The sequence below is a fragment of the Peromyscus eremicus genome, chromosome 5 (genome assembly GCF_949786415.1).
Source record: "Peromyscus eremicus chromosome 5, PerEre_H2_v1, whole genome shotgun sequence".
Lineage (NCBI taxonomy): Eukaryota > Metazoa > Chordata > Mammalia > Rodentia > Cricetidae > Peromyscus > Peromyscus eremicus.
The window spans coordinates 24,847,449-24,861,788 of NC_081420.1; positions in this window are offsets into that span (position 1 = coordinate 24,847,449).

Consider the following 14,340-nt stretch of genomic DNA (forward strand, 5'->3'; position numbering starts at 1 on the left):
TGACAGGGTACCACAAACCAAATGGACTTTGCCAGGTCTCAGAGCTTCCCAGGGAAGAGCCTCAGTAATAACCTTGATTTCACATCCAAGGTTAGTTTTCTTTCCCACATCCCAGGTTCAGTCCTTCTCACATGCCTCATTGTTTATACTGGGAGCTGGAAAAGTTATAGGTTTGTGGGCTTGCTCTGAGAAAGGAGAGTAAGGGAAGGAAAGAAATAGAGACAAGTGAAAAAAATGTCACATGTTCCTTATAGAAATGTATGTCTAGCATGCCTGGCAAGCAGTTATTTACAATGGAGAAGATTTATCAGGCTTCAGTATATATACCAACTGTCTTAGACCATAAGGAACCGAAATGGCTAGTAAGCCTATTTCATAATAAGAGAGTCATATATTACTAAGAAATTAAAATAAACACAGAACAGAAGCTGCACAGATGTGAAAGCACATGATCCACAGGTGGTAAGTCCACAGGGTAGGAGGTAAGGACCCCATGGACTATAGGACCCAGCTTGGAAGGTCTAGGGCTGATTTCTAGGGGCCACTCTGCACTAAGCACAATAGGACAAACTATAGGGAAGGTATCAGGGAGGAGCTCATGTTGGGGAGCACAGCCCACAGGAAACAGGACTACTGTGGCCTGAGGACGCTTGGAGATGCAGAGTTGTAAAATGGCAGAGTCCAGCAAAATGAACTTTCTGGACCCTGACTGTGAAACATGATATACATCTAAACTTCCATACATCCCCACCATCTTGGCATTGGCTTTGGATCCAGCAAAGGCCAGCAATGGAAGTAGGGACAAATGGAGAAACAAAGTCATGAGTGTTTGCTAAGTCTTGATGGATACCTTCAACCCATAAGGTTTGCCTCCTTTCTTGCTACCCTGATATTGTGTCTCACCCTTTGGCTAATAATATTATATTATAATATATTAATTATACTATATTAATATAGTCCAAGTGCCCTCTTGTTTCTTAACTCCTCCTCCATTTTTACTTACTGTTTCTACCTTAGCCTCATACTATTGGCTTGAATGACTCTTCCTAGTTCCACAATACTAACCTCAAATACAATGTGGTCATGAAACCTTTCTTCCAACATGCATGCACCATACACACATGAGAAGAAACTGAATTCTACTTTCTTTAAATTATGACATGATTTCATCTGTGTATTTTAAATTATTTGGCTTTATGCTTTATAGTAGAATTATTTTCACATTTCCGTGTTAATAGATTATACACAGCCAACTCCAAACTTCCTAGAAACAGTATAGTGTATCGCCCCTATTCTGCCCTAAGACTGTATCCTTTCACTACTGGGAGGTATTTTTCCTATGAGGATTTAGTGACTCATCAGGTTAGCCCCAGACCAGGGCACACACGGTGAAAGCCCGGTCTGGGAGTTAATCCAGCATTTGCTCTACCCTTGTTTTCAAACCCCTGTCTCCACTATGGTTCGCTTGGATGAAGGAGCAGGGATGTCTCACCGCCTTCCTGACCCTGGTCTCCCCTTCCTGCTCTGCACACCGCATGACTGTCCTGTTTAATAGGTCCTGTTGGGTCTGCAGTCCTGCCTCCCACGGCTCCCTCCCCTTCTCCACATTAACCTGCCTTTTCGGGGTAATGACGCAGTCACCGGCAGCATTAAAGCTCTCCAGTCTGTTCGCATCACTTCTTTCTTCCAGCCACGCTCACAGGGGGACTTCACTGGAATTAGCCCAGGAGGCACTCAGAGGTGAGGCAGTTTCCACACAAGCAAAACTGAAGGGGTGACAGATCCATCTGGACAGTTCAGGTCCTCAATCTTACTGTCTAACAACAACAAAAAGCAGTTACATGGGCTAAGACTATAGTTTGCCTATGTGAGATGCCCAAGCCTGGTAGACTACAAAGGGATTCTTTTGTCTGTATATGAAACCATTAGAATCCAAACACCCGATGAACACTGTTTAAGTGAATTGTGTGTCAAAGTTACAGTTACATCAGCTCAAAAAGAACTACATACTGCCTTCATAGTCCTATAATCTCAGACAAACACATTTCACTCTGGAATCTGAAGCAGAAATATTTGTAAGTATGTACATGGGACTGCCATTATTATATTAATCACATAAGGTGGGCTCTAGGTGAGATGAGAGACAGGTGGGAGATGGTCTTGGCATGCTGAATAAAAGATATATTAAGTAATTGAGGAAGCAAAGCATCCCAGAATTTTAGATTCAGAACCTGAATATCTCAACTTATATATTTAAAACCTAGGTACATAGGGAAGAGTCATTCCGTACAATGGTAGAGCTGGGTGCATTTTACATGTGGCCCAGTGCAGAAGCTCTCAGAGACAGAAGCAAAAGAACTGTACCTTTCAATTGAGGGATACGACCCCTTGCTCACAGCCAAACCATGAGGGCAGTGACAACTCAATACATGGTTTAGAACCGCTGTTCACTTCTTGCAGAGACTTTAAGAATGCAAATGACAATTGGCACCTTTGAAGTGAAATTCAGTGCATGATTAGACAAGGAGAGAAACCATAAACTTCATAGAACAGTTTAGCATTTTCTCAACAAGTGGTGCATGCCCTATCATGTGACCTAGTCATTTAACTCCAACAGACTCACCCCAAGGAAAGAACTATATAGACATACAAATGTTTATGCTTGAATGTTCACAATAGTTTTAACGGTCCGAGATTGGGCAATCCAAACATCTGTCAGAGAGGGAAATGGTAAAGCAGCAACATAAAGAAACCACAATATGATTACACAGAGAAAGCAAAGAAAAGCTGACTTTATCTATGTCATTCCATCTTCCATAAAAGTCCAAAAGCTTCAAACTCATCGATGGTCACACCAAACAGAGCAGTAGCTTGATCAACTGAGACACGGATGGAGGTGCAATAGGAGAGATTTCAAGGAAAATGAGCAAACTCTGGGCTCTTGTGATCACTGTATAGAATCTGGTGTTGGTTTCATGTGTGTAGTCCATCATCTGAGTGGGTATATCTCAGTAAAACTAGGCTACATGGGACCAGGGACTTAGGAGCCAGGACTTGAAAAAGGTAAAGCGACAAAACACCATTGAGATGTCAAAGCACACAGCTCTTACACGAGCTGTAAAGCGATGATGCTCAGAGTGTATTGCAAAGAATGTCCAGTATAAATGGACACAGCATGGTGACTAAGGAGAGCAGGATAGATATGACAGAAAAAGTAGTCTAGAATCTTAGCATTGAATCTTAGGGATCAGGGAAACACAGTACATGTGGGAAAGAATATTGGATTATACTTAAAACATGATGGTGAATGTTACCTGTTCCCGTAACACAATCTAGACTCACTTAGGAGTTGTGCCTTCAGGCACACAAATGTGTGAGGGGGTGTCTAGATTAAGGTTTGCCTTGTCTGAAAGGGGTTCTCTTAAGAACATTAATTGATATGAGAAGCCCCATCTTCACTCTGTACTGGACCATTCCCTGGGAAGGAGACCCTAAGCTGCGTGGAGCCGAGCATCCATTCCTCACTCCCTGCTTCATTACTGCAGGTGGGAAATGACCAGCTTCTGGAATGTCCCATCACTGTAACTCCACTGCCATGATGGACTGTAACCCAGAACTCTGAGCCAGAATAAACCCTCTGTCCCTTGAGTTGCTTTTGTCTGAGAATTTTATCACAGCAGCAGGCAAAGAAACTAAGACAAGGCGAGTGACATATACAGCTGTAAATTTATATGTGTGTGATTTCTCATATCACTATTTCGATAAAGTTTTAAGTTGGTGGAAAAAACCAGAGATATTACAAAGAACGAGAGATCCACCTCAGAAATTTGACTTTCTCATGTCAGGTGGTGGCTGACTGTAGCAAGAAATAGAAATAGAAATATTTAACAAGTCAGCTAAACTCTGCCTGTTGTGTTTAGATGAGGAAACAAAAACACAAGTTTTCACTGAACCACTGAGTAGAGGGAAGAATAGAGATGAATAAAGCAACAAGATAGTTATTATTATTGAGGACAGGGGCTTTAAGCAAAACTGTGCTGAGGACAACTAAGTCTCAGAGGGTAGTACCAGGGTGAAAGGCTTAACGAAGAGTGAGCTGTTGATTGACTCAGCAAGTGCAGAATCTACAATTGGTCCTGTGAGGACAACGTAGTTATAATATGATGACTGTTCTAACCAGAGTCATGAACTAACAGTACAGCCACTCAGCTCACTCTCACTGGTTCTTCATCTGGTAATGTTCAGTGAAGATTCTGCTTCCCCGTGCCATGTTGTGAACTGCTCACCTCTGCCATGTTCTCCATGCCAGGATGGATTCACATCCCTCAAACCATGGGCTAAAACAAATCCTTTTGCTCTTAAAAGCTTTGTCACTCATGGAGATCTTATCTATTTTCCCTTCCCAGGGTGGTCCATGCGTCCCTCTTTGAGTCTTCCCTGTTAGTTAGCTTCTCTGGAGTTGTGGGTTGTTGCCTGATTACCCTTTGCTTTATATCTAGTATCCACTTATAGGTGGGTACATGAGGGGTGGGCAATAGAGGGTAGGGGATAGGGGATGAGAACATAAGGGAATGAGATGGTTGAGCTGGAATAGGGAGGGAGGGGGAATGCAATGAAAGAGATACCATGATAGAGACATCATGGGGATAGAGAGACACCTGGTGGTAGGGAAGTTGCCAGGAATCCCCAGGGATGATCCCAGCCTGGGCTACTAGCAATAGTGGAGAGGGTGCCTGAACTGAACTGGCTTGCCCCAGTGATCAGATTGGTGAATACCCTAACTGTCATCACAGAACTTTTCTCTAATGACTGATGGAAACAGATGTAGAGATCCACAGCCAGTCACTAAACAGAGCTCCAGGAGTCCAGTCAAAGAGAGAGAAGAGGGATTCTATGAGCAAGTGCATCAGGATCATGATGGGGAAACCTGGAGAGACGACCAAACCAAACTAGTGGGAACTCATGAAAGTTGGATCAATTGCTGTGGAGCCTACATGGGACTGAACTAAGCCCTCTGCATGGACAGACATGTGTAGCTTGATCTGCTTGGAGGGCCCCCTGGTGGCAGGATCAGAATCCATCCCTGGTGCATGAGTGGGCTTTGTGGAGCCCACTACCTATGATGGGACACCTTGTGCAGCCTTGAGGCAGGGGGAAGGGCTTGGACTTGTCTCTACTGAATGTGCCTCCCCACAGGAGGCCTTCCCTTCATGTGGGTGGAAGTGGAAGGTGGGTTGGGAGAGGGAGCCTGAGGGTGGGGGGTGAGAGGAGGGAAGAGGGGGATCTTTGATTGGTGTGTAAAATGAATGAAAAAAATTTCTTATTAAAAAAAAAGCTGCAGCCGGGCGGTGGTGGCACACGCCTTTAATCCCAGCACTCGGGAGGCAGAGCCAGGCGGATCTCCGTGAGTTCAAGGCCAGCCTGGGCTACCAAGTGAGTTCCAGGAAAGGCGCAAAGCTACACAGGGAAACCCTGTCTCGAAAAACAAAAAACAAACAAACAAACAAAAAAAAGCTGCAAAAAAAAAAAAAGCTTTGTCACAACAAGTCTAACTAATAAATAAAATTAGTAACAGAGAAGTTGGAGTTGTTGTGACTGAGTCTGGCCATATGGATTTTCAGCCTTTCGGAATGTTTTGTAGAAGAAATTTGGAAAAGTTTGGGAAAATGAGCTAGAAAATTCTTAGAATGCTATTAAGTAGAATTTAATGAGTAGTTCTGGTGAATGCTCAGAAGACCAAGATGCAGGCAGTAAAGACTATGATCATGAGGTTTGAGAAGGTCACTGGTATCACATCCTGATTCAAACTTCTTACACTTTTTGTGTGTGTGTGTCCTGAGACTTTGTGGGAAAGCAGATCTTAATGGTGATAGACTAATTAATCTAGAAAAAGAAATGTCAAGTCCAGCATTTCTGCTGCAGAGTAATTGTTGCTGTCTTCTTTCCGCTGTATTAACAGTGAGAATCAGGAGCAAAAATCAGAAAAGAAAGATCTGAGAAGTGTATTTTTAATCATAAGAACGAGTATAGAGTCAGGGAAAAGCTCGATCAGTAAAGTGCTTGTCCTGCAAACACGAGGACCCGTGTTTAGTCCCCAGAACTGTGCAGAGAGCAGGGGTGGCTGTGTGCGTTTATAATCCCAGCACTGAGGATGCAGAAACAGGTGGATGCCTGGAGCCCGCTAGCCACCCAGGCTAGCCAAACTGATGAGTCCCAGGTCCCAGTGAGAGATCCTACCTGAAAAAGACAAGGTGAATAGTTCCTGAGGGCAGCACCTGAGGCTGACTTCTGGCCTCCATACTCAAGAGCGCACAGACAGACAGACAGACAGACACACACACACACACACACACACACACACACACACACACACACGTATTCCTTTTTTTTTTTTTTTTGGTACCAAAAAAGAAAAAAGAAAAGCCAGTATAATGTATAATACAAAAAAATTAGTGCTGTTAAAAATAAGACAAGTTTCTTGTAACAATAGGAAATACACCTCTTAGAAACTATCAAAGCCTTATCCACTCCAGGATCAAGAGTATGACACTTTTCCTAAAGAGTAGAGTATCTCGGAGCTATGAATGCACAGGGCCCCTTAGGAAGTCATTTTCCCAAGATTCCTTTCACCATGTTTAGCCACCTGGGAACTCAAAGGTCAACACAGTCACGGTCCCAGAAGGTCTACCTAGCTGCCACGTCAGTTGGTAACAAACTTTTGCACGTGAGATGGTTTTTGCAAGTACACAGAATGCAAGAGTTGCAAGGTTATGTAGGCTTCTACTCAGATAGCAAAGGAAGGTCCAGGCAAGCACCATGAGGCAAGGTTGAGCTCCCTTCTGACAGCCCCCAGAGGATACTTTATGGAGCCCTATAGGGGAGGCTTAACCTCAAGTGGGGTCTCCAAGAATCTGGAGATACCAGAAACATGGAATGTCTGCAAAATAAACAAATAAAGCCTCAAGCAATGTGTAGAATAAATCCAAAAAAGCAGTCTTAAGTGTGGGACTGCTCAAAGTGTTTGGAGTTTGTGCCTTGGCTGCCAGACAATAAGCTATAGGGTTAAATATTTGTCCTGATAGATTCTGATCTTGCTATGACATCATCCTTCCTTTCTATATACCACCCTTCCCTTCTGGAAAAGGAATGTTTACTTTACGTCTTTGCATCTTGGAAGTATACAGTTGGTTTCTATTTTATAGGGCTCATGGATAACAGTTTCCCTGGATAACAGTTTCCCTGGAATCTGATAGGAGATTTTGAACATGGACTTTTGAACAATACTGGAAATGTTGACTATGGGTACTCTTAGGAATGGGTGAATGCATTTTCGCATTATAAGGGGACATGAGCCGTTTAGGGAGTAGGGATGGAATGCTGTAGTATGTAGTATCAGGTTGATGAGAGGTGGGTTTCTGATGGTTAGTCTTTATTAACAATTTCAGAGAACTGAGAAGTGCCTAGAAGTTAGTAAACCTCACCTCTGAGTATGTCTATGGGACGGGGTCAGAAAGAATTTACCAACAGAGAAGACCTATTCTGGATGTGGACTAGAGGCCTAAATGGAATAAAATAGAAAAAGATACAGCCCACTAGAGCACAGGAATACTCTCTCTGATTCTTTTTCTTTTTAAAGACTTTTTATTTTTATTTTATGTGCGTTGGTCCTTTGCCTGCATGTGTGTCTGTGTGAAAGTTCCAGATCCCCTAGAACTGGAATTACAGACAGTTGTGAGCTACCATGTGAGTGCTGGGAATTGAACCCCGGTCCTCTGGAAGAGCAGCCAGTATTCTTAACCGTTGAGCCATCCCCAGCCCCCTCTCTCTGCTTCTTGACCACCATGAGATACAGTTTCTGCCATACCCTCCACACTATTATGGACTAATATTTGTAAAATTGTAAACCAAAATAAATCTTTTCCCCTTTAGACATTTTACTAGGTATTTTTCGTATCAGTGGCAAAGTCTGACTGAATCAAGGATCTATGTATTATTTAAGTACTAAAGTCCAGGGAGCACTGTAGGGTGTAGAGAAAAAATAGGCTGGGTTCTTGGTCTCATATGGCTTACAGTTCTGTAAGGAAGATCAGGAGATGACTGAACATATAATCAAAAGTGGCTATGAAAATACAATGGAACTTAGTAGCTATCAGTAAACTCTCTTGGTTGGTTGTTGGATATGATAAAAAGGTGACTGGAGTGAGATTAGAATCATCAGGAAAAATATTCTTGAAGGAACATCAGGAGACAGAGCACTGAGGACAGATGGGATTGGATATCCAACCAGAAGGGAAGACTTGCAATCACACTGATAAACATAGACTGGTGTTTGAGCTGTGCCTCAGAGGTCAAATATGAGATAATCAAAACATCTGCTTATTTAGCTACGTGGAAGTCATCGTTGAATTCAGCAAGAGATTTTGGATTCAGTTGATAAGGATTAAAATCTAACATGAAGGTACATGAGTAGATTAAAACTTGTGAGGGAGTGCCAGGCTCAGGAAGCCATTTTTCTTTTGTTGTTAATGGCTCTATTTTGTTTTGAATGAAGGGTCTACAACATAATAATGTGGGATAGAAGAACTACAATTGAGGAAGTTGACCACCAATTCATTCAAAAATTTATATGGAGAGGCTAAAGTTACAGAAAGGCCAATCAATATTGAGGAAGAGTGACTTTAGGATATGCTATAGAAATCAATACAATGGCCAAAGACTTAACAGATACATCAGTGGAGCAGAGGGAAGCCCAGAAAGAGAGTCACACAAAAATTATTCATGGACCTTTGACAAGAAAGCAAAGGCAGTACAGTGTGTTAAAGGGTCCTCCCAACAAGTACTCTTTTTTTTTTTTTTTTTTTTTTTTTTTTTGGTTTTTCGAGACAGGGTTTCTCTGTGTAGCTTTGCGCCTTTCCTGGAGCTCACTTGGTAGCCCAGGCTGGCCTCGAACTCACAGAGATCCGCCTGGCTCTGCCTCCCGAGTGCTGGGATTAAAGGCGTGCGCCACCACCGCCCGGCCCCAACAAGTACTCTTGAAACAGCTTGACATCTACCTGCAAAAATCAGTTCAGTAAGCAATCAGACTAGACACACTTAAATCTTTATAGATGCTAATCCGTTTTGCAGACTAGGTTAGAGACATGGCTCAGCAGTTAAGTGCATTTGCTTCTCTTTCAGAAGACTTGAGTTCGATTCCCAGCACCCACATCAGGCGGCTCACAACCACCTTCAACTTCAGCTCCACAGGCTCCAACACCTTCCCCTGTCCTCCACTGGCACTGCACTAATAAGCACACACACACACACACACACACACACACACACACACACGTATATGTAGATCTATAGAAAAACATGCATACAGTATACATAAATTTTAAAAATGTTTTTACAGATGTAAGTAAGACATGTAAAAACATAAAGTTCTTTGAAGTTGTGAGAACTGCATGAGTGTAGGTTTGTAGTGGTGTTTAGATACAAGTACGTGATTCATGAACTAAGCCAATCTTCACTGAGAATATAAAACACAGACAAGGAGAAAACACTTACCAAAGATGTATCAAACAAAAATTGAAATCCAAAAGAGGCAAAGTACACTTAAAACTCAGTGATTAAAAAACATGAATGGCTACTAAGAGTAGGCCAGATGATTTGAGCAGATACTTCACTAATGAGTCATTTAGGTGTCAGAGAGGCTTGTGAAAACATGTTTAACATCATATGTCACGAGAGAATGGCAAAATGAAATAGTGAGGTACCGTGTACTTATTAAATGGCCAAAATCCAGAACACCACCAAGAACAAACGCTGATGAGAACAGGCAGCAACCGGAACTTACATCATTGTTGTGGGGTCCCAAACTCATGCAGCTGCTTGGGAACACAGACGATGTCTTAAAAGGATAAACTACCCCAGCTATCCAGCAGCAATGTGTGTTAGCATTTTCCCAGTACATTAAAAAGTCATAGCCACACAAAACACCCTCCCTGTACTCAGCGGTTTACAATGCAGTGATTCATACTTGCAAAAAAAATTCAAGTGTTTTTTAAATGGTGACTGGATAAACCATGATGCATCTAGAATTTTATTCAATTCTAAAAAGAAATGTAGAGATGGAACAAACTTAAATGTTTATCGCTGAAGTCAATATGAAATGCCTATATTCCATATGATTCCAACTAATATGATAGTCTAAAAAGGGCAAAGCTATAGACCGTTGAAAGGACCAGTGGTTGGGGTAGGAGACACGGCTTAGGGGTTAAGAGCACTTGTTTTTACAGAGGACCCGGGTTCAGTTCCCAACACTCACCAGATGATTCCTAACATGTAGCACGAATCTTAACAGGTCTTATTAATAAAATCAAACTCGAGCCGGGTATTGGGGTGAATACTGGAAGATCAGAGAAGCAGAACAAGCCACAGCTATCTCACCTTGCCAATTCCTCAGCTGATCTTGTTTCATCAGACTGGAAGTTTCTGTGTCCTCATCCAAATGGCTCTCAGCTGAACTGTTACTCAGAAGCCTAAAAGTTTAACCACCTAGTTCCTGGTCCTCACACGTTATATATCTTTCTACTTTCTGCCCTCACTTCCTGGGATTAAAGGCTCACTTCTTAGGATTAAAGGTGTGAGTCACCATGCCTGGCTGTTTCCAGTGTGGCTTTAAACTCACAGAGATCCATGCGATAGGATTAAAAGCGTGTGCGCCACCATTTTCTGGCCTCTATATCTAGTGGCTGTTCTGTTCTCTGACCCCAGATAAGTTTATTAGGGTACACAATATTTTGGGGAACACAATACCACACCAACCATCTGTAATTCCAGCTCCAGGGGATCCAATGCCATCTTCTGATCTCCAAGGGCACCAGGCATGCATGTGGTACACATGCAGTCAAAATATTCACACATCTAAAATAAATAAATAAATAATAAAGCATCTTTTTTTCAAAAACAGACTGTGGTTATCAAGAGTTGGAGATACAGACAGGCGGTGGTGGCGCACGCCTTTAATCCCAGGGCTCAGGAGGCAGATGCAGGTGGATCTCTGTGAGTTTAAGGCCAGCCTAGTCTACAGAGTGAGATCCAGGACAGGCTCCAAAAGCTACACATAAAAACTCTGTCTTGAAATAGTTAGAGATGGGGAAATGCAGAGGCAGAGTACAGAGGAATTTTAGGGCAGCGAAACTACTCTACACGATCCTTATATTAGTGAATATTATAGATTTGTTAATCTCTATAATACAAACACCAAGACTAAAACCTAGAGACTCTGTGTAATATTATGTGCCACCCTAACAGAAGCATGAATCCAATCATTACCACCACTTGAAGAAGCCAAAGACTCAATACCTTGTGGGAAAAAGGAAAAGGTTCATTTGCAAAAGTGAACATATCAAAGAAAACAAGGCTATTTACACAAATACCATCTACCTGAGGATTTCAGGACAAGGAGTTGCAAGAAGGCATGAGAGACAGGAACCAGAGGCCTTCCAGATGCCATGTGACCAGCCTTTCTGATGCAGAAGCTGCTGCTGTCTACAGGTTCCTAGACACTCTAGGCTCTGCAAATCTGAACATTAAAAACCTCAAGATTTGCATCCTTTCTATTTCTTTTCCCAGGAGCAGCAAATTCTGTAGTTAATTATTTGGGTACAAAAGGTGTCTTTTCCCCACCCCGGGAACAAAAGAGGAAATCTAGAAAGGCTTCTTTCCCCTGAGGAACCAGGAAAGACCAAGGAAAAGCAACTTCCCCTGGAGGACGGGTGTGTAACAGTCACTGGCAAACATCTTTCATCCCCTGGTGGCTTCATTCAGAGGATTCTTCATTATTACAGGGGACTAATGATACATTGCCCAGCAGTACAAATTTAAAGGTTTTTTTTTTAAGTCAAAAGAGGGCTTATTTAAGTTTTCATCAGCAACAATAAGCCCATGGATTGTAACACATGTGTCATTCTGGCCAGGCATGGTGGGATACACCACTCATCACAACACTTGGAAGGATGAAACAGGAACACTGTGACTCTAAGGCCAACCTGGACTACACAATATAGAGACCTTGTCTCAAAAGAACAAAAACAGAAACAAACAAGCAAACTGGGAAAATGTGAAATATACCACTCTGGGGTGGGATGTTGATGAAGTCCAAAGCCCAGGAGGCCAAGCACCTAGAGAGACAACAATATATGAAATGATCTCCTGCTCAGTTTTCCTGTGACTCAAAGATTATTCAGAAATAAATGAATAATAAAGTCTACTTAGGAAGAGAACTCAAGGACACCCGCAAGTTTCTAGAGAGTGTAAAGGAGCCAAACTCTAAGTACTTATGAAGACAATGGATTTTGAAAGCATATCAAGTTTTTGTCTTACTAAGGGGAAGTGGGGACATGCTTGGTGAGATGGGTTGGTGCATACGCTGGACGGTAGATAGATGTCAATGGTCCCTGGATGACATTGTGAGAATCGTTGTTCCTTGGTGCTCTGGAGACTAGGCCTACATAGCCCTGTATATTTGATAGAAAAGACCTGCTCAGGAGACAAATAGAACACTCACACCTGCACTCCAGGGTTGTGGGAATGAAGTTGGGCAAACTAAATATGAATTAAATTTTTATTCAAACTAGAGCCTTACTGTTTCTCAGGTAGTGAATGAGGTAAATATGCAGCCCTTGAGAATATTATTTAGTAAAATTGGGCATTTGTGGCCTTAGCAATTGAAGGTTATTGAAGGTTTGGGGAAAGGAAATAAAAGTGTTTAAATGGTTGATTCTACAAGTGCATTGTGTGCGTGGATAAATAGATGTGTGTGCATTTCATCAGATACAGATCTAAACAGCCTTTGCCAGCCTCCTCTCAAAAGGATTTTAATGATCAGGCACCCCAGAGCAGTCGTGTTTGGATCTGTCATTTTACAACTCAAGTCAAACTCTACTTGGTGGCCTGTGAGATGGCAGAAGTGAGGGTGTCCGTCTTTAAGTTTGTAAGAGGACCATAGTTAATCTATGAATTCTACAGCTGGTTTAAACTCCAAAGCCTTTGCCCAGGGTCTTCAGTATCACAAATAGACACACTTACATATAAAGCAGGATTGGCCACCTTTCTGTACACAAGAGTACAAGGTACTCAATAAACCTTTTATTTCCTTTCCCACTGTTTCTATTGAAGTATTGTAACTATTTCCTTTTTCAGATGTTTTGTGTGTATGAGTGTTTGCTTTTATGTATCTCTGTGCAACACATGTGCGCCTGGTAGCAGCAGAGGCCAGAAAAGATCCTCTGAAACTGGAGTCACAGACAATTGTGACTCATCGTGAGGGTGCTGAGATCTGCATCCAGATCCTCTCTGCAAGAGCAGCAGGTGCATCAAGCCATCTCTGCAGCCCTGTAGTTTTTTAAGTGAGCCAACTTTTACTTTACCATCTGCCTACCGAATATATGTTTGAAGAAACTCATTTGTCTTTGTAAATTTTTCATTCTGTCAGATTTCCCCTTTCTTTCTACTATTTATTTTAGGAAATATTTCTAATCTTTTTCTCACTTCTGACCCATTTCCCATTCCTGTGCTTTGGGGTCCTTTGATGTTAGGAGTTAGAGGTAAACATGAGAAGGAATATTACATTGCTATATTCTTCTCTATAAGTGGAGCTGAGTCCTCTGTGGTAGATTATTTTCTGGAAAAATGTGGAGTCTGGGTCTTGAGTGAACACAAGAATAAATTGTAGAATTGTTTAAAATGGTGTCTGGAAGATACAACATCTAGAAATGAACCCACATGTCTGCAGTCAGATGACTGTTTTTACCACAATTTAGAGTGCCTCATTTTTAAATGCCTCTTTTCTATTGAAAACATTTGTCTTCATACAATATATTCTAATTACTCTTTCCCATCTACCAACTCCTCCCATATCCTCCCCACCTCTCCACTCACCCAATTCCATATTCCATATCTTCTCTCTCTCTCTCTCTCTCTCTCTCTCTCTCTCTCTCTCTCTCTCTCTCTCTCTCTCTCTCTCTTTCTCATAAACAGGTAAATAAAACAAAACAGAATTTTTAAAAGTTGATTTGCAAAAAAAGATTTCATTTCAAGAATTCTTTCCATTGGAAGACATAAACAAATGTCTACCCCATTTTATATGGTACCAGTGACAAACCAAGGTTTTACTGCACCAAGGTATAGCTAGAGAGTTTTCTCTCCAGGTCCCTCCAAACCCCAGCAGTCCCGTAGCCCACTTATAAAATAAGCACACAGACACTTATATTATTTAAACTGTTTGGCCTAATGGCTCAGGTTTCTTATTAACTGTTCTTATATCTTAAATTAACCCATTTCTATAAATCTATA